At 35.8% G+C, this 26,617-nt stretch overlaps 1 long non-coding RNA gene across 1 annotated transcript; it reads left to right on the plus strand.

Annotated features, from left to right (window-relative positions):
- The first annotated feature begins 2,651 nt into the window (after nt 1-2,651).
- On the plus strand, nt 2,652-25,535 carry LOC141349749 (uncharacterized). The gene is made up of 3 exons (XR_012357765.1): nt 2,652-2,760; nt 24,694-24,761; nt 24,909-25,535. It is a non-coding gene; the product is annotated as an uncharacterized lncRNA (long non-coding RNA).
- Nucleotides 25,536-26,617: the final 1,082 nt, after the last annotated feature.

Here is a 26,617-nt window from a genome sequence, read left to right on the forward strand (position 1 = left end):
AATACTTTAATTGCATTGATAAACCTGTGATGGTTTTCTGTGACGGGAAAGAAATGTAAGCCATCAACATCTAATAATTTACGTAAGAGGCACTCGGGAGATGGGTGCTTGTTCTCCCTACAGCATCAATTTTCTATCATACATTGACCCCAGGGGATCTTATGAAAAACTTTCCATTATTTTCCTCAAAGTCAACGAAAATCGAGCAGGACCAAAACATTTTACAGCTGATCGCTGTGAAAAATATTAAGCGACAACGTCCCAAGGATGACCGCAGCAATGACAGTGATCTTAATATGACAAAGTAAGTGTTTTTATTAATGCCATTAATGTTTATTTTTTAATCAGTGTGTACAACTGTTCAACTAAATGAATATAAAATGGCAAAGATGAATGCACATTTATATATTGATTGAATAGATTTATTGCATTTTAAAAAAAAATCGTCATGGATTTATTGCATTTTGTGGAAATTTTTTTATGTTTTTGTAATAAATATTTGGAAATCAAGTTATGGATTTGAATTGTTTATGTTTTTACAACCTAAAGATGCTATGTTAAAGTTTGTAACAGAAAATAGTGGTTTTCATCTTTTCACTTTCTTGGTATAGAAAACCCGTTTTTACCGAAATTTGTCAAAATGGATTTATTGCGTTTTGGAACCAAATTCTTCAAATACTTCATTAACCTTACTTAAGTAGAAATTTTGGGAATCCATACTTTACTGGAGTAATTATTTTTCAGCCGACTTTTTTACTTTTACTCCTTACATTTTGACGCAATTATCTGTACTTTCTACTCCTTACATTTTAAAAATCGCCTTGTTACTCTTATTTCATTTTGGCTTGTTTTCATTCCGGCTTGCCATCATAAATAAACCTATCCAGATAAATTGCACCATCTAGATGAATCTGATTGTGGTTGGATGAGAATTATAAACATAGACCATTCCCACACCCTATTTGTTTGTACCCGATCCATCGCACATGACCCTAATCACGTCACACTCCAGCAAGGAGGATATAGCCAGTGTTGGGTACGTTTTAAAATTTATATTTTTTGTTGGATGGCGCTGCGCTGATCGACATTTTGGTGAAGTTATGCAATAAATACCTATGACTGTAATTTTACTTGCATGTTGTGTTTTTTATATGGTTGAGAACTGGTTGGGTTTAGGGTAAGGATGGGGTTAGATGCTCAAAAATATCTTACCTAACCATATCTGACGTACTGTATGAGGCAAAAGCATTCAAATGTAACCACATGTTGTATTAGCTAATTGCTAATGCTAAGAGGGCACTAATTGCTTACACATACCTTGACGTCATACATATTATGCAACTTTAAAGTCTTTTGTTATGTTTTTGGAGGACATCCTCAAAAAAAAAAATCCTTGTTGTAGTTAAATTTGTAAGTTTAAAGCAACACTAAAGACTTTTTGCTCTTTGCTCCCCCTACAGGTTAGAAGCGTAATTGTTCATTACCACTGTCGTAAATACTGCAGCATAGCTGGCTCTGATTGGATTGTAGGTCTGTCGTAAAGCAAGTTTTTGTAGTTTTCACTCAAATTACAGGACCGCGACCCGTCGGTTGGAAACTTCTTTACTGCGGTTTTGGCCGATAGAGGGCTGCAAAGCGAATGTGAAAGTGCCGTTCACCCTGTTTCGAGTGGATGAATGACTGAAACTTTTTTGGAAACGTTATTTTAAGGTAAAAAAAACTCTTTGGTGTTGCTTTAATTAACTTGGGTGTCACAAAAAAAACATTTTTTGGTGTAATACAACATGTGTTAACATGCTTAAAGTTCTGCAAAGCGCAGTGTGCCCTGATTGGTCAGCTGACCAAGTGCATTGTGATTGGCCAAAACCTCAAGCGTGTGGCAGAAATGTCAATCTTTTTTACCCACCCAATCATAATTTGCATTGCAAACATCAATAACACCCTTAACTTGTTTTTGACTCTGCAAATGACCGTGGGCTAAGCAGGATAAGAACAACAAACAGCATGCTTTACTCTACAATTCTCAAAACTGTGCATTTTGAACTGTCATACCAAATACTTAATACACACTTACAGTGAATGTCCTACGAGAGTTGGCACTGTTTTAGGCAGGTATGGATCAGTGAGCTCTTTTAGATATAATAAATTGTTTGGTTTGAGACTTTGAGCTTTGTAACTTTGCAGAGCTTATACTCAGTGTTGTGCCTGAACGAGTTCATTGAACGAAAGTTCATGAACTAGTTCATATTTTGGGCGAACGTGAACTGAACGTACTGTATTACTGCCTGATGAACGCAAGGTGAACTCGTTCATTCTGGGGCTTGTGAACAGCACGCTCTCTCACTTTAACGTCATTCAATAGGGTGCCAGATTTCTATAGAGTCTTCCAGGCGAAAACCCGTCTAAAACACACTGTAAACAGGCCTTAATGTGTAGCGGAAAAACACACCCAATCTGGCAACACTGCCACCAGGCTGCATACGTCATCAAAACACCACTGACTGGACGCTGCTATCCAAATCCCTGCCGCGCCACTCGCAAAGTTTAACATTAAATAACATAATATTTGTCCTAAATCGTTAACGATTAACAAAGGCTGCTTACGCATATTCTGGATCTTGAAATAGACTTTGACTAAGCTCACGCTATTTAACGTGCACGTGCGGTGTGCAATACCTGTGATTTGTCCTACACGCAACGCCTCGCAGCGCTTCTCGCCTGATGTGCGGCCCCCTTGAAGCACTCAGCTAGCATTTCAAGGTATGTGCAAGCAAATACAAAAATTAAAAGACAGTCAACGCTCGTAAACCCTGGTTGGATAAGGGTTTAAAGTTGGATATGAAGATGAAATCTGATGCATTTAGCTTCAGTGTTAAAACTGATAAATAATTCCTGTCTGTGGTTCTATATGGGCTATAATGGCAATATATTTTTTTAAATAATATGGGGAAAAAGAACTATAAATTAGTTCATTTTTGGAACTGTGAACTAGTTCAAAATTTGGAAAAATGAACTATGAACTGAACTAGTTCATTTTAAAATTTGTGAACTGTGAACTGAACTAGTTCATGTAGAAAGTGAACTTTCCCAACACTGCTTATACTTATGTGCAAACAGCTACATAACACATTACGATAAAGAATATCATACAATGGCATCATATGACCCCTTTAAAAAGCATGAGAATACTGTTTTGTTATAGATGCTGACTGTATAGACTACCATGTTCACTCTCTTATTCTGAGGTTTGTGTAAAAACATTTACTTCATGAAATAACTCATGCTGGCAGTGTTCATGTGACATTTGAACTCCTGAAGCCTTTAGTATAGCTGTGGGTGAAGATGCAACAGTCTGTCAGCAGTAATATGCTGTTAACTCTTCAAACATACAGCTTGTCTTATCAAATATATACAGTACAATTGATTTTAGCCTAACATCAGATGCAGCACAAAATTTAAACCTTGATTCTGTTCCTTTTCTGCTAACACGAAATAACAAACTGTTTCATATGTCGTGCTTTATAGCTGTAAGACATCAGACTATTGCTATCATCATTACTATACAGTGCATCCAGTATTCTGTTCACACGCAGAAGCCCGGTGTACTTCAGGAGATCTGCTTTTCTGTCATTTTTAAAGCCTTGTGCTATGAGAAGTGGGAATGGTGACAGACGGGTATTATAGACCTCCTCATCAGTTCAACACTAACAGATCAGCATCACACCAGCAAATTAATATTCAGAAGCAAAGCTGATAAGTTTTATATTCTGCTCACCTCGCTTTTCAATTTGATCCTACAGGACGCTTGTCTGGAACAATGTATAGAGAATATCAATTTTATTCTATTGCTCGCCCATTTTCTCTTTCATATTGCTCTCGCTAGCTCTCTTTCTCTCTCTCTCTCTCTCTCTCTCTCTCTCTCTCTCTCTCTCTCTCTCTCTCTCTCTCTCTCTCTCACTCACACACACACACACACACACACACACACACACACACACAGTAATTGCACGTTGATAAAAAAACTGTTTGGTTTTTAGTCCAGGTCTCTTATAAATATAGTTTCCAGATAATTCTTGCTTGTGAGTGTATAGTCCGTACTAAATATGGGTCACTTTGTATCCCATAAAAATGATTGATGATGACCCTTGACATGTGCGGGCGGGTTAGCCCTTTGACCTGACCACCGACCGCCCACATCACGGTTTCTGCCTGGTCGCCATTTTGGCCACAAATGTGTGACGACATCACGGCCCGGTCACCATTTTGTCTTGATATGCAACCCATACCAAGTTGTGTTATAGTCACCAAATAGTCAATAAATGTTTTTTTTGTGCCATTGAGCATAAATGTCTTTTTCTATAAATAGTTTTTGTGTTCATGGAACAAATTTTCTTTTTCCTGTTATTTTATGGGTTGTTTTTTCATTGTTTGTTCCTATTTTTTTGTTACATTTCAGACATCCTAACCCAAACCCAAACCTTAAACCTCAGCGAAAATATTTTTTAAATCGTGAGAAAAACATGTAGAAACCAATACTTAAAGCTGACATAACACAAGACGTTTTTGCCAATCTAATGTTAATCTTGCTTATATATAGAGTATTTCATCATTCATATGTCCAAAGAGTCTTTTGTTTTGTCAGATTTATAAAAGAAAAAACAGCCTTTCCGATTTTTGGCGTAAAAGGTCGAACACTTGAACGCGTGCGGTAGGCGGAGCTGAAGAGTTACGAGTATGCGCAGATTTGGATACTACTTTTGGAGTTACAGTCGACATAGATGGAAATCAAACTTTAAAAACCTTTTTTTTTTAAATAAGCAGCCTTACATTATACATATGATCCAGAATCGGATACTTAGTCAGTAATGGACGAACAGGAACAATAGCAGCAACGATTACAGCAGGACGTCTCTATCAGGTAATTCATCCTTGCTTGTTTATTCGCTATTTTAATAAAAAAGCAACATAATCCAGTTTTTAAACTGCATTTGCCCGTTTTAAAAAGTGTAAATGTTGTAAATGCAGTACAAAGTGCTGTTGTTGTTTACATTACATGCACGTATGCGCGATTGCAAACAAAACACGTAAGATTTTGAATTACTTACGCCTGTGGTTGTGACTCCTAAACAGGGTCTTTTAAAGTTTTGACCACTCCAATAGTTGTAAAAAAGTGGAAAATCCGGAGTCAAACTGAGCCTTGTTTGTAAAGCAGTCCTCTCAGAAAAACAACCAGGGAACAAACAAACTCATTCGCAATTACGTTGCTGTCCGGTAAAAACGAACTGCATCCACTGTTGTCTTAAGACAGGAAAGCCAAATAAGGTTTTCTTTTCCTTACATCCAAAAACACACTTCTTTTGTTGAACTATCTTGCTAAAACAAAGTTGTCGTGTGCTGTGCAATGATACCGGTGACTTCTACTCGACGGAGCAATGCTTATGCGCGTTTTCGCTCTCACTTGACGTGCAGGGCCAGCGTGCTTTTCTGGAGGTAAAGGCCCATAAAAGGAATTTGGGGTCAATAAGTCGTAACGGATACCCCCATTTGAAAAAAAACTTTCCGAAACTTGTAGGAAAAAGGAGGGGTGAGTTTGGTTCAGAAATACTCTGTTACAAGCTCAACTGCTTTTTTGACACTTTGCTTATGTTTAGCATGAGGACTACAACTCTTAAACTGTGTTAATAAGTCAAAATGCATGAAATAGCATTAAACCACCCCTTTAAAATTACATCCCAACCCAAACCCCAACTCTAACCTCAACCTCAAGCTTTTTAAGAATTTTTTTTATTGGAAGAAAAACATATAGAAACCAATACTTAATAATTAGTTACATTTATATAGCGCTTTTCTGCAGCACTCAAAGCACTTTACATATGAAAGGGGGATTCTACTCAACCACCACCAATGTGCAGCATCCACCTGGATGATGTGACGGCAGCCATATTGCACCAGAACGCCCACCACACACCTTAAAATTACATCCGAACCCAAACCCCAATTCTAACCTCAACCCCAAGAGAAAATATTTTTAAATTGGAAGAAAAAGATGTAGAAACCAATACTTAAGCAATATCGCTCGAGTAGGAGTGTGATATAGCTCTATATCATCACGGCTGTGATTAGGCCAGAGGCACGAGGCCGTAGGCTGAGTGCCGGAGGCAATCACAGCCGTGATGATATAGAGCTATATCACACGACTCCGAGAGCGATATTGCTTTTATACAACAGTTCGACGGCACACGTTTGAAAAACGAAAACTAGAAAACAACAACGGAGTTATTTTAAAAGCCTCTTTGTTTGAGAACTACTTCTTCCGCCACGGATTTGAGGGCGGCCAGAATGACAGGTAAAACTTTCGGCTGCTTTGAAGCTCATAACAACTCAATGGACGGAAAAGCCGTTTCTTTATATTACCGTTTCTTGGTCACAAAGTGTAGTTTTAAGATTAGTTCTGTCGAGAATGTATATGTATTATATTTAAATCTGCAGTCGATTAGTAAAGATAGCGCCTGTTTGAACGTTTGCTTAGTGAGATTCGGTACGAATGAGAACCAAAGCATGAGCGGACGTCAGTGTTCACTCGCCCCGCTGACCACCGCCCTCTCTGGGCTACATCTCTGACAGAGATTCCCTGGCTCTGATATTCGCCTTGTTTGTTTTTGATGGTCAAAATGAGATCAAATCAGCAGTATTTGGTGTCATGATCAAACTAGTACTTGTTTTTTAATTCATATTTAGTGTCTTTTGTGTTGTTATTGTTTTGGCGCGAGGTAAAAGTTAATAAAACTACTTGTATAACGTTACTATTGCTTTCTCATTTATTCTTAACGTGATACGAGCACTCGATAATTATTATTAAACTTTGTTCTTGTTAGTACTATATAAAACGGTTTTTTATAAGTGTCAGAGAGATGTTTTTGCATGCTGCTTATAAATAACGTTATACCAGTGGCGATATCTCATAACATGTTTTAATAGTCACGTCACGATAAAGTAAATGATCAATGTCCACATTTAAAAGCTGCGGTGCTTACCTGCAGTTCCACGGTGTTTTCGCGTTCTGATAAGCTCTCCAGAAAAAACGAGTGTTTATATTCCTCTTTCCAAGTGTTAATCGTCCACACAATGTGACAAGACATTTCTCCCATTAACTTTAACGTAACATCCAAAAGCGATAATCTTTCACGGAAGAATAACTTCCGATTGGGGATTCACAGACTGATTTATGAGCTAGTAAACTAATGAGACACACGGAGAGTGATTCACACAGCGCGTCTGTGTTTTTCCATTCAGAGATGAGCCTGCTTAGGACCTCCATTCACTAGATGGCGGAATGATACGAAAGGTGAAGCGGTTACAGTGCCGATATCAGCACAATATCGCATAGCTCTTAGCCAATCAGATTCGAGAACCAGAAAGAACTGTTGTATAATTAAAATTACATCCTAACCCAAACCCCAATTATAACCTCAACCCCCAAGCGATAATGATTTAAAAATAGGAAAAACAATGAGGAAAACAATACATAAAATGACACGAAAAAGAAAGCCGTGCCACGAACACGAAAAACTATTTATAGAAATTCGTGTTGACTGAGACGAAAAAGACATTCGTGCTCAATGGCACGAAAAAAAGAGGAAAATTGTGTCCATGAACACGAATGAATGAATAAAATATTTCATGACTATAACATGACTTGCCGTGAGATTGTGTTGTGGTATGCATAATGTTTCTATGATTAGGCAGTCCGTCAAAAGTTCAACCTGACGTGGATGATCCAGTCAAAGGGTCAACCCCCTGAACAGGTCAAAGGTCGACACAAGGTGTCTAATAGAGGTCTAAAAAATGCTACGCTTTTTCACCAACTATATTTATCATGGTGTTAAATACTGTACTCTGTAAATTTAAATGCTCTTATTAATAAATAATGTCTTTTTTATTCCAATCTAGTTGGAGATGTTGTTTTCTGTACATGGCTGGTGTAATAACTCACATCTGTACTCTATGAACTGTCCGGTAACCTTTGACATATAGATAATCATTATCTTTAACCACATGATACTTTGAATCTCATTTACTGACTGTTGCAAAGCCCGTGGAAGTCGCCTGCTACGTATGTGACATTTATATTTAATGTGTGTTGAAGTATATTAGCTGTTTAAGATTCATCATGATCGAGCCTTTATTCCCCCCACATAACAAATAATGTTAATGAAATAAACTCACATTTGGAAACGCAAACGTAATGCTTATTTAAATCTTATTTATCCACCCTGTTTGTTTTGGGAACAAAACAGCATTCTGTATAGTAACATATTTTTGCGAAATTGAACAGGACTTGATTTTATCCATCAGGATGGTCAGAAGTTGTACAAACTTCATTGGGGACTTTTGACCGGGATGTGAAAGGCCACAAGTAAAATTCAGTCTTTTTCTGATCTGTTATTCAATCCATTAACATTAACTTGCTTCATTAAATTACTGCATTAACGGTTACCCTGAATAGTTATTTGGGTGTCAGTTAACAGACACTAAAAGCTTGTACGGCCTCCTTGACGTCAGCAGAAAAGTCGTTTCAGAGCCTCGACAAATGAGGGAGGAAAACGAAATGGAAAATCAAATGAGAGATACAGTAAGGATAAAAATAGGTTAGAGATTTGCAAACAAATTTAATAACCAGCCGGCAGAGGAGAATCAGTTTTCTTGCTCTGCATTTATGCAAATCTCTGAGAGATGGAGAGATACTGTAGATACATATCACTGCCAAAGGAATAAATAAAAGAAATCATATCAGTTCAGCTAATACACAATATTTATATATACATGTGTTGAATTTTAGAGAGTAAAGCCTGCTTTATTAAAATTATAGCTTAAAACCACATTTATATATTTATTGAGTTATGCTTCTTTAATAGTTTGGTTTTGGTTATATCAGACTTGGGTTCGAGTGCTTAACAATATACAGTAACTATTTGGTAATAATATGGCATTGAACATCAAAAGTATAAAAGTATAATTATTTGAGGTGTATAAAAGGAATGCAAATGAAGTAATAAATAAATGCAAGTAAAGCTGTGAAGTTAGGTGATGCCCTGACTCTAGTTTGGATTGTGTACCAAACTTTAATATTGCTGACAGTCACATGTAAATCAATAGTATTCAAATGAGTCACATCTGATTGAGTCACAAACTCATTACAACAGATTTGCTGTTCTGATGAGTCAGCTTAGATTTAAGCATTAAAAATCTGGAAAAGTTTGAAGTGTTTTGCTTGTTGAGAGAGACCTTTCAGTAATTAGCTGACTTTATTAGGCCGCATTTACATTGCCTCTTTGAAATGACTCAATTACAAGTAACGTGCATTATGTAATAATATTACTTTTCTATATTTTAGTTACTTTTTAAAAAAAGTAATGGAAGTACATTTATTTAATTAATTCGATAAAAAATTATGTACTGAATTAAACTAAACAGTCACATTATGCAGTCTATGCATACACGTCTTTGTGGGAACAGTTAAAAACTGAGATGGGAGGCCAGAGCTCCACATTTTTGTGATGAAATATGCAATTTCTGAATGCAGAACTTTTCAGTCATAAAAACACCTACAAGGCCTGAAAGAGATCAAGCCTCAGCCAAGAAAAAGTAGCGCAAAAATAACTAAAAAGTAACTTAAGTATTACTTTCCATGAAAAGTATAGTAACGCAACTAGTTACTTTTTTGGGAGTAACTTAAAATTGTAATGCATTATTTTTAAAAGTAACTGTTCAATGTTCAGGACTCACTCATATGTGGAAATAAATCGAATATGAATCGAATACATGAATCAGGTATTACCATTTCAAGACATGTCGCACCTCATTGAAAATGCGACGCTGGCTAATGATGTCAACTCAGGTGGACACAGCCTGCGCGATCACATGACTCTTCTTAGCAGCGCAATTGAAGTAATGAAGTAATGTTGAAGTTTTGCTTACATAAATAATGCTCTTTGAACTTGTACAATCGTTTTGTTTGTGTCCATTGCATATCATGACATTTTACTTCCTCTGTGGTTTATGCTGTTCCGGGTCAGTATGTCTACCTTGAAATGTTTTGCCAAGTGTTTAGTGTAAATGCTGATATTGGATATGAGTCGCTTTTAAAAGCTGATGTTAGCGGGTCATCAAAGAAATTGGATACAGGCAACAAATCGGAATGGGGCATGAGGATTTGCGAGACTGTCCTCCAAAAATAACGACCTCATAAGTAGCTTATACAATCTGTTGTTACGTTTTAAGATTTTTGCCTTTTAGACACATTTAATTTTATGAATTTGTAAATGTAGAAATAAACATTTATGGTTTTAAAAGATATTTTGGAGCATCTAACCCCACACTCACCCTTACCCTAAACCCAACCACTTCTCAACCATATCAAACACAACACACAAGTAAAAGTACAGTCACAGGTATTTCATGAAACAGTATAAAAGTATTACAAACCATTCGCGTTGCAAACACTGCGAACTGAAGCCATAAGATTACTTCATACGAAGAACTCTGTGATCAAAATGCACAGTCAGATCTCATTCAAACATAAACCAGCATGATGATATCGGTCACAAGAGCCAATAGCGCTTCACATTCTTAGCTAACGTAATGATGCCATCGGTCATGAGACACACGCAAGCCAATGCCTTTTTACAATCATAGATGACGTTTCATCGCTTCTTCTGATGGCAGTTTTGAATCAGTGTACACCGGATCTGACATTTACAGCAGATAGTCATCACTTTTGCACCTTTTCTTTAAATAAATCGATCGTTTGACCTCTGTACACTTGGAATATTTTAAGTACATTTTTAAAAAGTTGTGAAGTTGTTTTGTTTATATCATATAATAAATGTATGGGTACGTTATTTGCCCTAAATGCCTAAATTGTTTAATGTGTAATAAAATACAATTAATCCTGGCGGTTTAAATTAAAAATCTTATCCTGTACATGTAATCATAGAAAAAATATACCCCAAAAAATCATTTTATACCCTAATATATTAAAGGAATAGTCTACTCATTTTCAATATTAAAATATGTTATTACCTTAACTTAGAATTGTTGATACATCCCTCTATCATCTGTGTGCGTGCACGTAAGCGCTGGAGCGCGCTGCGACGCTTCGATAGCATCTAGCTTAGCCCCATTCATTCAATGGTACCATTTAGAGATAAAGTTAGAAGTGACCAAACACATCAACGTTTTTCCTATTTAAGACGAGTAGTTATACGAGCAAGTTTGGTGGTACAAAATAAAACGTAGCGCTTTTCTAAGCGGATTTAAAAGAGGAACTATATTTTATGGCGTAATAGCACTTTTGGGAGTACTTCGACTCGGCGCAGTAACACCCTCCCTCTCCCATTATGAGAGTGAGAAGGAGAGCGGACTCTTCAGGCGAGTCAAAGTACTACCAAAAGTGCTATTACGCCATAAAATGTAGCTTCTCTTTTAAATCCGCTTAGAAAAGCGCTACGTTTTATTTTGTACCACCAAACTTGCTCGTATAACTACTCGTCTTAAATAGGAAAAACGTTGATGTGTTTGGTCACTTCTAACTTTATCTCTAAATGGTACCATTGAATGAATGGGGCTAAGCTAGATGCTATCGAAGCGTCGCAGCGCGCTCCAGCGCTTACGTGCACGCACACAGATGATAGAGGGATGTATCAACAATTCTTAGTTAAGGTAATAACATATTTTATATTGAAAATGAGTAAACTATTCCTTTAAGTTTCACCTGCTGTCGGTAGAGGCGCTAATTTAGAAAATGCATCTATTGGTCGTATTTGGTGAAATGAACAAACGACCAAAGCAATGGTATTGGTTGGAGAATAGGTTGGGATTTGCAGTAAAATCCAACCCTAAAGTCTAAACTGATCCAAGCGACTTCAAAATTACTTATTTTAGTTCATTTCATCTATTGAAGTTCTATTAGGCCCATTTATGAACAATTTTACCGTAAAATGTAAATTCATCGTCTTATAAGTTTTGCAAATTGAAGCAATGACCGTCTTTTGATATTTACTGGTCCCAAATGATCACGCTTTGGATTATGCAGAAAAGAAAAAGTGCTCGACTAGAGTTAAGTGCTTTGAGGAAGCAGGGATTGAAATTGTAAGATCCTTTACTTGTCCAGCTAAAGCACCTGTTGAAGAAAGGTTACGTACGGAACCGTCTCACCAGAATGAACAAAAGCTGAACTCTTTGATATGAAAATACGTGATATTGAAATGAACTTTATTTTCTTTGATCTTTCTTCTGACGATGAAAGACACAGAATGTCTTGAGAGGGAGGGAAAATGTTGACCTCTTTCTCGCTCTCCCTTAATCCCCAAAGTGCTGTGATGTCACTCATGTAGGCGTCTGTCCTGAAGTCAACCTCAAGTCAAAGTAATAGCTTCGCTTCAGATACGAGTGGTAAAAGCACACTTTTACTTTTTGAAAATGGACTTCTCCCAGTGTCACTTGAGTTTACTGTGAATTATGAATCTCTTAAAGAAATGTGTTATTTCATCAGTGTCAATGTTTCAGTTTGTGTTGGGACCCGGTTGGCTGAACTGTGGCAGAAAGGAGGTCATTAGTTTTAAATGTTGGATTAGTGGATGGATGATTATTCGCTGGGGTCAATATTATACAGTACTTAATGTAAATGAATAGCACAGACACACATAGGTTATCAATATCAATATGCGTTCTTGTCTCTGCTTGCGCCATTAGTTGCTGCCCAAGTATTGTTCCAAATCCAAGTTCACATGTTCTTGCCTCATCCCTTTTATCGATGATCTGGAGGTGACTTGTGTGGACCATAAGCTGTCTAAAACATGGACATAGTGCCCGTGAAGTCACCCTAGGTTTCTGAAGATCATTTCTTAAGCCTAAAGTGGGCAGGGCCAGCCGTCGCATCTTGGCAGCCTATTACTGCCAGATAACCAAAGATGGGCAAAGAGGCGGGAAGTGGGTGGAGCTGAGCTGCCTGGTTGCTTAAAGCACAGCTGCGGCAATTCACCTGTCACTCAAGTGGCCACGCCCTTAATTATGCAGCACTTTAAAGTTTAATATCATTCAAACAGATGAGTTACAAAAAAGTCACACCGACTCACAGTTGTCATGGAGGGTAAAATTAGCTATAAAGACCAAAACCCCTTTTTGTACCAGGCTGTAAACATATTTATTTCTAAAAAAGTTGAGTAAGTTATAATGAGTACATTATAACATGTGGGGTCTATGGGATTGACTGCCTTTTGGTCCCTAGCGGCCAGTAAATGAATTGCAGTTTAAGTCACTTCAGTGTTGTATTCCAAGAGAGACCAGAATGTTGCTCCTTGGTGTGGATTTACTGTATGATAGCAAGTTACCCAGAATGCATTTTGTGTAAAAGGCAATATAGCAGAAAACCTTTAAAAAATTATTCAAAATATTACTGTAAAATGTGTCAGAAAATGTAGTCATTTCTGATGGTCAAACATGAAATATAATTTATTTTGGGTATATATATAATGAGCAATTTTTGGTCTCGTGAATCTAATTTTTGTGTCTATTATTCACATTAAGTCTGTAATTTGTTATTACATGTCTCCTTGGAATGCTTGATTCTGATTGGCCAGTCACGACATTTACAGGTTTGTTATTCCCAGAAAGGTTCAGTTTAATATTACACAAAAATCAAATATAAATGTCTTTAATAACATATATGACATAATATTTACAAATTATTAAACCAAATAGTGTTTTTGACATTTTCTTGTCTTTTCTTGTCTTAAAACAACAAAAAATAAACTGGTTTTCCTTGCAGAAGTTCTGCATTCGTTACAAATGAGCAAACAAAATACTTCAAATCAATATTTAATGTTTCTTACCATACTTATGAGGTAAATTGCCATGTGGTTGTTATTGTGAAATAAGCCCCTTTAGGGTCAGAGCTTATTTCATTTCCAACATTATATTTTTATTTTCATTTATGCATTTAAAAATGTAACAACATGCAATAAAACATTGTTGATAAATTAATGTAAGTAAAGGTATGTTTATAATATTATGAATGTTGCAATATTGAATTAATTGCAAAGTTAAAATATGCTGAGAAGGTCGGATATCCAACAGGATGATTATAGCACATCTAAATTCTCACAAAAATCTGTTCCCTGTCCTTGCGTCCTTCAGAGTTTGTTCTTGCCATGACTGGTCTTCATGAGAGCACAAGTCCATTATTTATGTTTTTGTAATTGAGAAACAGGCAAAACTTTATTGTTTTCTTAATTTATGTTTCATTCCAAAGGCTTTCCATTGAATGTAAATGAGAATCTCTCAACATTTTGACAGAAAACATTGCAGATCATTTCTGATCACTAGCTGGGTGATTCTCACGAAAACTTGGTTTAAAAAATGTCAAGCATGAAAATGTAAAAATTGCTTAAATGTACTTTTTTCCCACCAGACAGTGAAAAACAAAGTCTGGAGTAAATGGGAACATTAATTTAAAAACTTTTACTTATCATTATCACTTTTTGTAACATAATTTAAAAAATTAGTCCTAAAAAATCTCATTACCGCAACAGTCAGAAAACATCAACACTGACATATTTTCAAAATGACATGACAAACCTGAAAGAACATAATTTGGAGATTCTGCACATGCATTTAAAATCAAAGTATTATGCTTCTATTAATTAAATTAACATTTAATAAGCATCTGTTGCGGTAATGATAATCAAAATGTCGTGTAAGCATTCTGACAAGACAATATTTCAAATTAACTGTAAAAAAATGATCTTACCTGGTAGCCATCTTAAAGTAACTGGTCCATGTGCTTGGTCACTCAAAATCAAACTTTATTAAAATTCTGTATGTGTTCTTAAACTGTTCTCAAAAAGTGTTGCGGAGGATGAGAACATCAGGCATGGACACATAATTTTCCTAATTTTTCTTCATTATTATTATACATGAATATTCAGTAAATATTTTTTCTGTCATCTAAAGTAGTCTAGCAAAACATCCATTTATTTTTTTTCTTTATATTTTTGTGTTAATTTGATTAAATTACAACATAACGCATGTTCAAACACAGCCGGACACATTGCGGTAATGAACATTTCAGCAGAAAATTAGATAAAATTTCCAATTATAAATTATTATGTTGAAATCACACATTGTGCAAGGTAGAACACAGTATTGTGTTAATTCTGATGCTTTTTAATGTTACTATATTACACATTTTAAAGCTAAAATCATTAGTGCCGTGGTGTTTCAATGGTTTCGTGAGAATCACCCAGCTGCTGTCAGTGAAATTGTTCATCCTTGGTGGCTTTACGCAATTTTTTTTGCTCATATTTTTGCTCTGTAACAATGTATAGCTGAACCACTGTCCTTTTCATTCACACATACACAGTTAACCATCTAAATCAATTATTCAGTTGTTTCTCTCTAAAGCTAATTAATCCAAACCCTAACCTTAGTAGGAACCCCAAATAATTTTCAGTATTAGAAAAAAATTCAATTGATTTTGTTCCTGTATATCATAAGAGGGAGTTTCAGTGAGATTTAATGACAAATGTATACCTAAAAATGAGCTAAGTACACTTACACAAACACACGGTCACAGTGTAAATCGATTTTTGGGTTACGCAGCAAGAATTTCTTCAGTGTCTTGAACACAGAGGTTTAATTAGCGTGAATAATTAGACATAAAGCCATTTTAATTATTCACTCCAGGGCACAATTCAATTTACATGGAGTAGCAGTGAAAGCCCACCCATCAGATCAGATGACAGTGTGATTGTTAAAGGAATCACCACCTTAATGATGCTATAAGATGATGCCAATCCCTGCAAGGACTTCAGTGGATGCCAAATTGAGAAAATGCCAAATATCTATATATTGTAATTGTTATGATGATGTTATCATTGGTTTAATATGCTTATTGTTTCTGCTTAAATGTATACATAATGAGTACTTTGTGCATCACTTTCACACCTGTTACCTGATAAGATTACTATTGGAATTGTAATGTAGGAACATTTTCGGTAAAGCTGGCCCTGCTATGAAACAATAAGTAAGTATTTTAAAAAGGTGCTAAATATGAATTGAAAGTTGAAAGATGAAAAATGTGAATTGGTTTGGTTATAAATAGAAAAACATTAGTTTGGTGGAAGGTTGCTGGCCAAATTGTCTCTGGTTTGTGTTAAAGAGATTTTATTGATGCTATAAAACAGCTATTTCATCATAATTTGAAATTTAGGTAATAGATCATGTAAAATGGTACCGATTACAGTATGACATTTTTTTGACCCTTACAGAAAAGCCACATATTGTTTATGTGCAAAAATGAGATCACATGTAAAGTGTAAAAGTTTTTGTGTGAATGTATGTATAAAGCCATAAAGCCATGGGAAAAACATTGCCACATGTATCCCATGGGTCTTTACATGGCCTTCACAGAGAAACTTCAAAAACCACATTTCAATGATGTTTTGATCTTTTTTGTGGATACCTGATGTGAAAATGTGAGGGGATGTTAGCGTTTGTCTCTTAAATACATCATTAAGTTTAAAGCGATACTCCAGCAAAATATCAAAATTACTCCACATAATTTATTCATCCTCAAGCCATCTGAGATACAAATGTCCATCATCTTTCAGACGAGCACATTTGGAGTTATTTTAGTAAATTTCCCTCCTCTTCCAAGCTAATGGTAAAAAACAGGAATCAGGAAAAAACTTCTGACTTTAAACCCCAAAAAGTGCATTCATCCTTCACAGAGGTAATTCATACGGCTCCAATGGATTAATAAAAGTCTTCTGCAGGTAATTGATGTGATTATGTGAGAAAAAGATCCATATTTTCAGAAAAGACCTTTATTAACTCTTTGGAGTCGTGTGGAGTACATTACTTCTGTGAAGGATGGATGCACTTTTTGGGGTTCAACGTCAGAATTTGTTCTCTGATCCCCGTTTTCTACCATTATAAGCTTGGAAAAGCAAAGTCATTCACTAAAATAACCAAATGTTTTTGTATAAAAGATGACGGACATATGTATCTCGGATTGCTTGTGGGTGAGTAAATCATCAGTTTTGATATTTTGCTGGAGTATCGCTTTAAAAGAGTAACTTGAATGCAGTAAACATGTTTACACCTTTAGAGACATAGGGCCAGATTTACTAACAGCTTGCGCCAGTGCAAACCATCATTTTGGCATTAAGTAACGACTGTCGGGATTTACTAATGACATGCAGTGGATAATTAGTGCTAAGATTGTTTGGTCTAGTTATTTTTGTGACTGACCTTATTGCATATGCATTTCTAGAGTTTCTCTTTCAGATGCAAAATTTAAGTAGGAGATTATTAAATGATTCACGTGATTTACTAATGTTTGCGTGTGTGATATTACTGGTATTTGCGTGTATTAAACCATTTTGTGCTTCAAATGGCTGCAATTGTTGCTGATAGGAGGAGGCATAACAGAGATCAAAGACTCATGGTACATGGACGAGGATTTTTTCCACACATAACAGTTTTTTTGAAATGCGTTTCGGAATGCAAATGACCATGAACGTGCACGAGCATGGTGTTTAAGAACATGTGGGATTTATCATCAATAATTCATTCGTAGGTTAAAATATACAAAATTTTCTACGCAATGTTGATAAATGAGGCCCAGTTCTTGTAGTAGATTGCATTGGTCATAATGGAAATGAGCTGTTGCGCATGTGTTATTTATTTATTTATTTATTTAAGTTATTTGGATGAACTTGCTTATTTGATTCACACTCTTAAGGATTAAGATTTGCAGATTTGCAGATTTGCAGATGTGATGTAGGTTATATTTGAAGAGTTTGGTTCCAAAACGAAAGAAATCAATTTTGACTAATTTGAATAAAAATGTGTTTCTATACCAAGAAAGTGACAAGATGAAAACCACAATTTTCTGTTACAAACTTTCACATAGCATCTTTAGGTTATAAAAACATAAAAAAAATAAAATCCATAATTTGATTTTCAAAGATTTATTATAAAACATTTTCTGCAAAATGCAATAAATCCATGACAATATTTTTCTCTAAAATGCAATAAATATATTGAATTAATATAAAAATGTGCATTTATCTTTGCCATGTTATATTCATTCAGTTGATTAGTGGTACACTGATTAAAAATAAACATTAATGGCATTAATCAAAACACTTTATTAAGAACACTGTCATTGCTGCTGTCATCCCTGAGTGTCGTTGCTGAACTTTTTTGTCAGCAATCAGCTGTAAAATTTTCGTCCTGTTTGATTTTCGTTGACTTCGAGTAAAATAATGAAATGTTTTTAAATAAAATCCCTGGGGTCAATGTGTTAGCATGACAGAAGCTTAATGCTGTCGGGAGAACAAGCAACAGTCTGCATTTTTCCTTCGCCTGAGTGCCTCTCACGTAAATTATTTGATTTTGATGGCTTACGTTTCTTCCCCGTCTCAGAAAACCACCACAGGTTTATCAATAACATCAAAATATTTATTTTGTTTGTTTGTTGATCACGAAGTACAAAGTAGATGAGGAAAACTAGGATTCTGTGTGTATTCAAAGAACCAACATTATTATTTACAAAGGGTGAAATGGTGCACTGTGATTGGTTCAGCAGATTTATTGCATTCTGCAGAGAAGGACAACTGGCGTTTGCCGCGGTTTTGAAAAAATGGCAGAATTTGATATCAGATGATATCAAATGACAGAATTTTATATCAGATTTTGCGTAAAATTAAGAATTTACTTTTTAATACTGACCAGATACAATACTGATTTTGGTGGTAACTATTCCAAAAAATGGCGTTCATCGCGTTTTGGAATCAAACTCTTCATTTGTAAATGGCCTTTATTATGTTTGGTTGACCGCTTTAGGGATTTTCTGTCTTGTAGATCTAGACAACCCCATTTTTATAAAATCAAACTGTTAATTTCCTGTGTTAAAACTAGGTTAACTTTACAGTAACACATGTAAATGTGAGGCTGTGACATGTCATTCAACTTCTATCTGATCCAGTGGTATGATTTTAAGGCTGGACCGCCGCGTCAGTAGAAGAATAGGCTGTGGATGGGTTTGGAAAGCCTGCTGGGAAAATGATGATTATTTTCGCAATTCCATTTGGTTCTGCTGCTGGCGCAGGAATTGCACACAGCAGATTTGGAGGTAATAATGTGTGCACAATCGCATGCCATCAGTATGCAAAAAACCTCACCTTGGACGGACACTCGGGTTCTGAATCGAAAAAACCATTGTGGATGTTCTCATATTTTCTATAGCATCTCAAACAGACAACCTCAACACATACACACTCAAAATCACATTATAGTTCTTTCACAGCCCTGCTTCCTCTCTGTCCGTGGGTTTGTATAGACCTGCACGATTGATTGTGACATTACACTGCTGAATAGGATGAAAAGGAAGTCTGACTGCCGGGGTCTTGACCATTCCTGTGTCCTGGGCTTTTTACATGCACCAAAAAGCAGACTGGCAGGAGGGCGTTCAATGCCGCCCTGACCACTACAGGTCATTCTCTGTATGCCTTCCTTTTATTGATCACACCCTGACCGGCATGTGCGTCCCTGGCCATTGGAGCCCTGTAGGGTGAAAACCTTGTGTATAGGTCACATGTTTGAAGGAGTTTCTCAACTTTCTCTAAGATGACCAGTCAATATGTGGTTATACAAAGGAAAAATTGTCAGATCTTTCTATCTTTCGAACTCTTTTTCGCTTTCTTTCCTGAAAAATCACAGGTTTGTCATATTTGCAATTCTGTTTGAAGAGGCTATTGGTGCAAAATTCATACGCTTCACTGTGAATATTTCAATTCTTTCTCCCAGACACGAATGAGATTAATAGTGAAAGAAGCTTCACTCGTATCTCCTCCAGATTTTCTGAAGAGATCTCATTAATGCCGCAAACTGTGCTCAGATTTGCCAAGATAAAGTCTGAGATTTCAATGCAACGCAAACATTTAGTTCTTTGATGCCTCGTGCCGCTGTATTGTGTTTGGGTGTAAGAAAGACGAGGGAAGAGAGATGTTGAAGAAGTGTGCAATGACAATATACTCTGAGATAATGAATTACCTCCCTCTGGCTGATATCATGGGAAAGAAAGAGAGAACGTTAATGCTATAGCACCAGGGGTTTGGCATCCAGTTGTCATTTACAGATGCTAATGTCAACAGAAACATGAACAAGGTTTACTCAATTATTTCTATGCCATAGATGGTTCTTTACAAGAACTGTCACATTGCTCATGGCAATCTTTTCTCCATTTATTAGGAGGATAGATGGGAAATGCCTCTTTAAATACAACATTTAAAATGCAGAGCGAGAAGATAAACAGATGGGCAGACTGAGAGAAACCCTATTCACACAGCACTAGCTTTGGTCCCAGAAAATTTCCGTAAAATTGGCAGACAGGCTTCTGTGTGAACACAAACACATCCCGTAAATGCCCCGTAAAAGCATCACATGCTGCTTATGGTCTTGTAATAAACAAAAATGAGAAGCTCTTTTCCAAAACACTATAAATCCATTTAAATAGTTTTCAGAAAAAGTAAATTGTTTTACCTAGACCCACGCATTTTGTGAATATTCAATTTATTCTGTTAAAATGTGTTTTTTTTTATTTGCTCAGTCTGTTGAATAATGATTAAAACGGCCCATTCTGGATCTTCATTCTGGTTGGTTGAAACGTGTTCTAAGCCGTGATAAAATACCTCGGTAAACCCACATAAGTATCACTGCGCCACTGTTGCTGCGTACTGATTTATGAAAATAAACACCACAGTCTTTAATCATATTTTTAATTTTATACAATTGCACAAATAATGGCGATATCCAGATAAATGTCAATAAATATTGTTCAGTCATCTCGTCAATAAAGAGAAAACATTCCCCGAATTTCAAATTCATATTTCCGCTATCCACTGGGTGGCGATCTTACCCAACTTAAACACTGACGCATTCACTCAACACTAAAAACAGTGTATGTTTTGATGGCTCTGAATCTGATCTCTTACAAAAGTTCTTCACAAAAATGGAATTATATCCGCTTTTAGCTAAAAGTTTCGAGAGGTGATAAGAAAACAAATGAAATTAAGATGAAACGTTTTTTTTTTGTTTGTTTGTTTGTTTGTTTTGCAGCGAAGGCTGTTCTTTCAATTGATATTTTTTATGTTTATTTAAAGAAGACAATTTTTCTTTAAGGCATTAAACTTAAACTGGGTGGCAACTTAAAAAAAAAAACGCTGAATGGGAAAGAGTTAAGCGTACTTCCCAGAATATTTGATCATCACTTCAATAGTTGCACAATATAAATGTTAATGTATAAATTAGATGAATGTTGATTTATGAAAATAAACACCACAGTTTTTAATCATATTTTCATTGTGTCTTTGCTGCGTCTGTGTTGGTTGAGAACTGCGCTCTGTTGCAGCCACCCAGTCCATTTACCATGTAATGACAACTTATTTGTGTTTTATTATATGAAATCCTGCTATGCATATGAAGTAACCGTTTTATAAAAGCAATAAGCCCCACGAAGCAGTGGTGTTACAGTGCATTTTATAACAGCTAAGGGTTTTTAGGCACTTTGCTTCGTGTCGTGCCTAACAACGCCCCTTAGCTGTTATAAAATGCACTGGTAACCCACTGCTTCATCTTATTGCTTTATTAAATCAAACAACAATATTATTGATTGACAAATAATTTTTTAATGGCTTTTATCGTGTTTTGGAAAAGAGCTCTTCAAATGCACGAGCATTGTTTCTCGAGAAAGGAATTAACAGATAATTGCTGTGAAAAAAAAGTGCAGGACTTTAAATACGTCACACATCTTTACGGGACTTTTAAGGTATGTGTATGAAAGAATGCACAGATTCCAGAAAATAATTGGCAGTGTGAATGACCCAAAAATCAAACGATCCCGGACAAATCCCAGATGCATTTCTGTGTATTTTCCGTAATCTCTGTGTGAAAAGGACTAAATGGGACACACAGGCCTAAATGTCGAAAATGGCCAAAAGTGGACGATCTCAAAACAGTTTAGACCCCGTTAACACTTGTATTTAGTGATGTCCACTTGTGATAAAATTGAACAAAACACATCTTAATTACAGGTGTAAACTGGGACATAGATCGAGAGAGTTGGAAAGATAAATAATCACACAGACAGAAATACGGACAGATCACAATGTTCTGAATCACAATAGGACAGATTTAAACCCATATGAAAAATTAAAAAACAAACAAATTGTACTCAAGATCCCAACACAACAACAGTGTAATAATGATGAACAGTCAGGGGGGAAAGCATAGAATTGTGAAAAATGATGAGCTTTTAATTGAGATATATCAATGTATATACAGAAGATGCTCGAGATGCTCAGCAGAGGAATGTTCCAGCTGTTTTTTGCATTGATATGATATCAATCATTCCTGAGATATGAGACAAGTTTACCTGCTGTTAGTTTTTCACGCTTTCCCCACCAAAAGTTTTACGAAATGTCTTCCTGAAAGTTTTCTTCTATAAATATATAAACATGCAATATATCAAATAAAACAACAGACCCTCTGCTTTCAAACAAACAAACAAATAAGAAATTGAATAGTTTCATCCTATCTTCATTTGTTCTCTTTTATCCCCTTTTAAATATGGGTAGGTTTCTTCAAAAATAAAATTTTTGAGCAAAAAGTAAAAAAATAGCATTTTTGTAAAGGACTTTTGTCCTTTTGATTCAGAATGATGATCAAAACATATACAGAGTTTTTTATGTTTTCCAATTAGTTGATGCTTCAGTTTTTTATAAGTTAGCCACCTACTGGATAACAGTGGAATTACAGATTACCGTAAAAACCCATCAGGGATGCGTCATTGGCAGCAAAACGTTGTCTCTTAATTGACGAGGTATCTCGGGGAAAGAGTTAAAAATAAATTTACATTTTCTTAGAGAATTAAAAAAAAAACCACCATGTTTTATAAGATTTGAAAATACCATTTTTATTTTATAGAGACTTTTTCATACACTATAAAAATATTGTTTGGACTCAACTAAAAATATTAATGCAAACTGCTACTTTATTTTTTGCTAAGACAACTTCTCTCTTAATTTCAGGTTGAATACTCAAGTTGTTCTAGCTTTTTTTTTACAATATTTCAATAAGATTCAGTTGACACTTCTTAAACTTAACTAACAAACACCTTATTAAACATACCTTAAAGGAACAGTATGTAGAATTGTGGCCAAAACTGATATTGCAATCACAAAACTTGTGGCTAAAGCTGGTACTGCAATCACACAACTGGTGGCCAACACCCAACATGACAATACAATATAAACATCAGTTGAGGGCTGCAACTTCACTTTTTAAATGAAAATATCCTGGCCAGACCACCACTGTTGTGAGTGATATTTGAAATGAAATGAAGTATTTGAAATAAAAATGATTTCTTACATTTCTTACACACTGTTCCTTTAATGTTTTAAGGTTGAATTGAGAGACGATCAATTCTCCAGCATTTTAAACAAAATGCGTTCTGATTGAAACAACATGTAAGCTAATGTTCAGTAAGCTCAACTCTTTAGCACAATGCAACCTTCGTAAAACCACAAACTTAACAGAAATACTTAAATAAAAAAAAAAAACATTGGTAAATATTTTCATTTTCTTATAAAAAAACATATAATAAGACTTTATTTTTATGTTTCCTCTCACTATAAAGTCCCACGCAAAGCATGCTGGGAACTTAAAACTTAAACTCTGTTGAAGATATCAAGCTAATTACATTGAAACTTGAACTCAGTTAAGTTATTAAGCTAATTACATTGCACCAACGCATTATAAATTAAGTAGGGGTAACAGATGCCCTGAATTACATTTTACAGTGCACCCACATTACTTTTAGTCCAATATGTCCATCATCCATTAACTATAGCCAGAGATTTCTCAGCCTCTGTTTTCATGTTTTTTGGTAGCTGGATCAAGATGATGCGACACAGCTTGTTAAATGAGGCAAATATCAGCGGATGCTTATTGATTTTAAGGTCCCTTGGTCACAGCGTAATACAGTGACATGCTATTCCAACACCCTGCAAGACAAACACTGAGCAGTTACTCGAACAGCACCAGATAAAACTCAATGATGCCCCGCGGGTGGCTATTTAAGAGCTTTATACACAGGAGATATCTAGCATATAAGCTAATAACAGTATTGATTACTGCTTATCAAAGAGGAGGGTCTTCAGGGGGCTTTCGTGTCGAGGGTGTTGAGTAAATAATCGCTGTGTGATGTTATCTGGAGAGGATGGTCAAACTGATTCTTTGTTTGAGGACGATCCATGTTGGTATTGCTTTGGGGGGAGATGCGGTGTGACAAAGCAATAGACTTTGCTTTAGATCATTGATTAAAATGAAAATGTGTCCCAGTCAGGAAAAACTCAGCTATGCATTTTTGTGATTTACAGTTTTCTGCATGAAAATATATGCTTGATATCGTTAATATTGACTGAGTCAAAACTTTAAATGGAAATCAAACTTTGATGTTCCAAATATTCTTATTAAATTGAGATTTTATACCCAGACAGGGTCACCAATATCCTTAAAGGCAACTGCATTATTACGTCAACACTTTTTAATGTTTCTACATTTCAGATCTGTTTTATCCTTGCATTTAAGATTCATAGATAATTTCCCTAGAGATCCTTTGAATGAAGATGAAGGTAAATTGTCTGCATCATCTTTACTCTTTCCTGAGCCATTGTTGTGTTGCTTGTGTTGTTAGCAAACAGTAGGTGTGATTAATATAGTGGACAGGTGAGACTTTTATAAATGTTTGCTCTCTTCTCTTTCCTTGGTTTGACTTATAGATTTCCCTCTCCTGTTGACACAGCGACAGCAGACGACTTCGCTTGGCTTTGGTTTTTTGTCATCTATCACAGCCAGAGGATGAATGAGAAAGGGATGCTGGCCTGATCTAAGCACTGTTAGTCTGGAATAACAACATCAATAGACGCAGGGCTGTACATTAGCTTTTTTTGCACATAGTGCTACAGATGTTGAAAGTTTTGTACGTAGCACAAATATAAAACTTCATCATTACCATTAAGTTATCATGTCTGTAAACAAACACAAGTAATGAAGATCATCACTTACATTAAGTTCTCATACAGTGCACAAAAGTACAAACAATTACAAAAATTGCTTTTAGACAAAGTTTTATTTACTAATAATCAGGGGTGTGCCGGATTAAAAAACGAACAGTTCGCATCACAAAATATCTTCATGGAACATGAGCTCTACCTAATATCCTAATGATTTTTGGCATAAAAAATTAACCTATACAATGTATTGTTGGCTGTTGCTACAAATATATACTATTTTTGGCTGTTTTTTGGTCCAAGGTCACATATTTGTAAATGAAACTAGTGTTGGAATATTGATATAATCCCTGTTGTGTGACAGAATAAAAATTAATTTTAGTACTTTCCTCTTCCGATCATTACCATTTAAATTTCTGTTTAGCATCCTGGAGCATCTAATCAGTGGCGTAGCGTCTGGGCATGCAGGGTATGCACGTGCAAATGGGCCCAGGCGAATAGGGGGCCCGGCTCTGGGCCCGTCCCAGCTTTTAATAAAAAAAAAATCTATTTAATTTTTATTTGTGGCCGCAATAAATATACTTTTGTATGCATATCATGTGTAGTGATTTCTTATTTCTCCATAATGACTAATTTCTCCGTCATTTCTTGTTTGCGATTATTTTATTTTTTTTGCACTCCGCTTCCGCCGTAGACTAATACGCCATCATTTTTTACATGACGCATTGCCGCACCAAAAAAAAAGAAAACACAGTGTGAGAGGTTACTATAGCAGCTATCTACATGAACATTAAGGATGGACAAATATAGACATAAAAGTGGGGCCTTAAAGAGAAAAGAGAAGGCGGAGAAGTTAGTCACGAGTCAAAAACTACCCAAAACATTTAGTTTTTCTTTATTTAAATCTACCCTTTAAAGTAAAAAAGTAAAGTAAAAATATTTGACTACCTTATTAAAAGTATATTTTGTTAACAGACCTGCGCGCCACAGTTAACAGTGCCAACGGGCAAGGTTGGGGGGGCTTTGGTTTAAGGGGGCCCGTAATTTTTTCTGCATATGGGCCCCCGACTGACTTGCTACGCCACTGCATCTAATTCATTGCTAACTGGTCATCTATAAGTCTTTATTAGGCTTATCACTTCCATATCTCAATCTTCTTTTGGCCACCTTTTTTTCCAGTTCTCTGCTGCAAATGACTGCAATGAATTGCAAAAATCTTTAAAACTAGAGGTACCGATCTCATCAGCTTAAAGTTGTTTTCCGATTCCTGCACTTGTTACCAGTCATGTTATGATGCACTATAGTATTTTTATATTGTGTTTTTATTATACGTTTTAATATTTCTCAAGGTCTATTTAGTGTAAATGTATAATTTATTAGCCTTTATCGCCTATTTTATTAAAGCAATAAACCCCAAGAAGCAGTGGGTTACTAGTGCATTTATAACAACTAAGGGGCGTTGTTAGGCACCCTAACCC

This window comes from Misgurnus anguillicaudatus, chromosome 15 (genome assembly GCF_027580225.2).
Source record: "Misgurnus anguillicaudatus chromosome 15, ASM2758022v2, whole genome shotgun sequence".
NCBI lineage: Eukaryota > Metazoa > Chordata > Actinopteri > Cypriniformes > Cobitidae > Misgurnus > Misgurnus anguillicaudatus.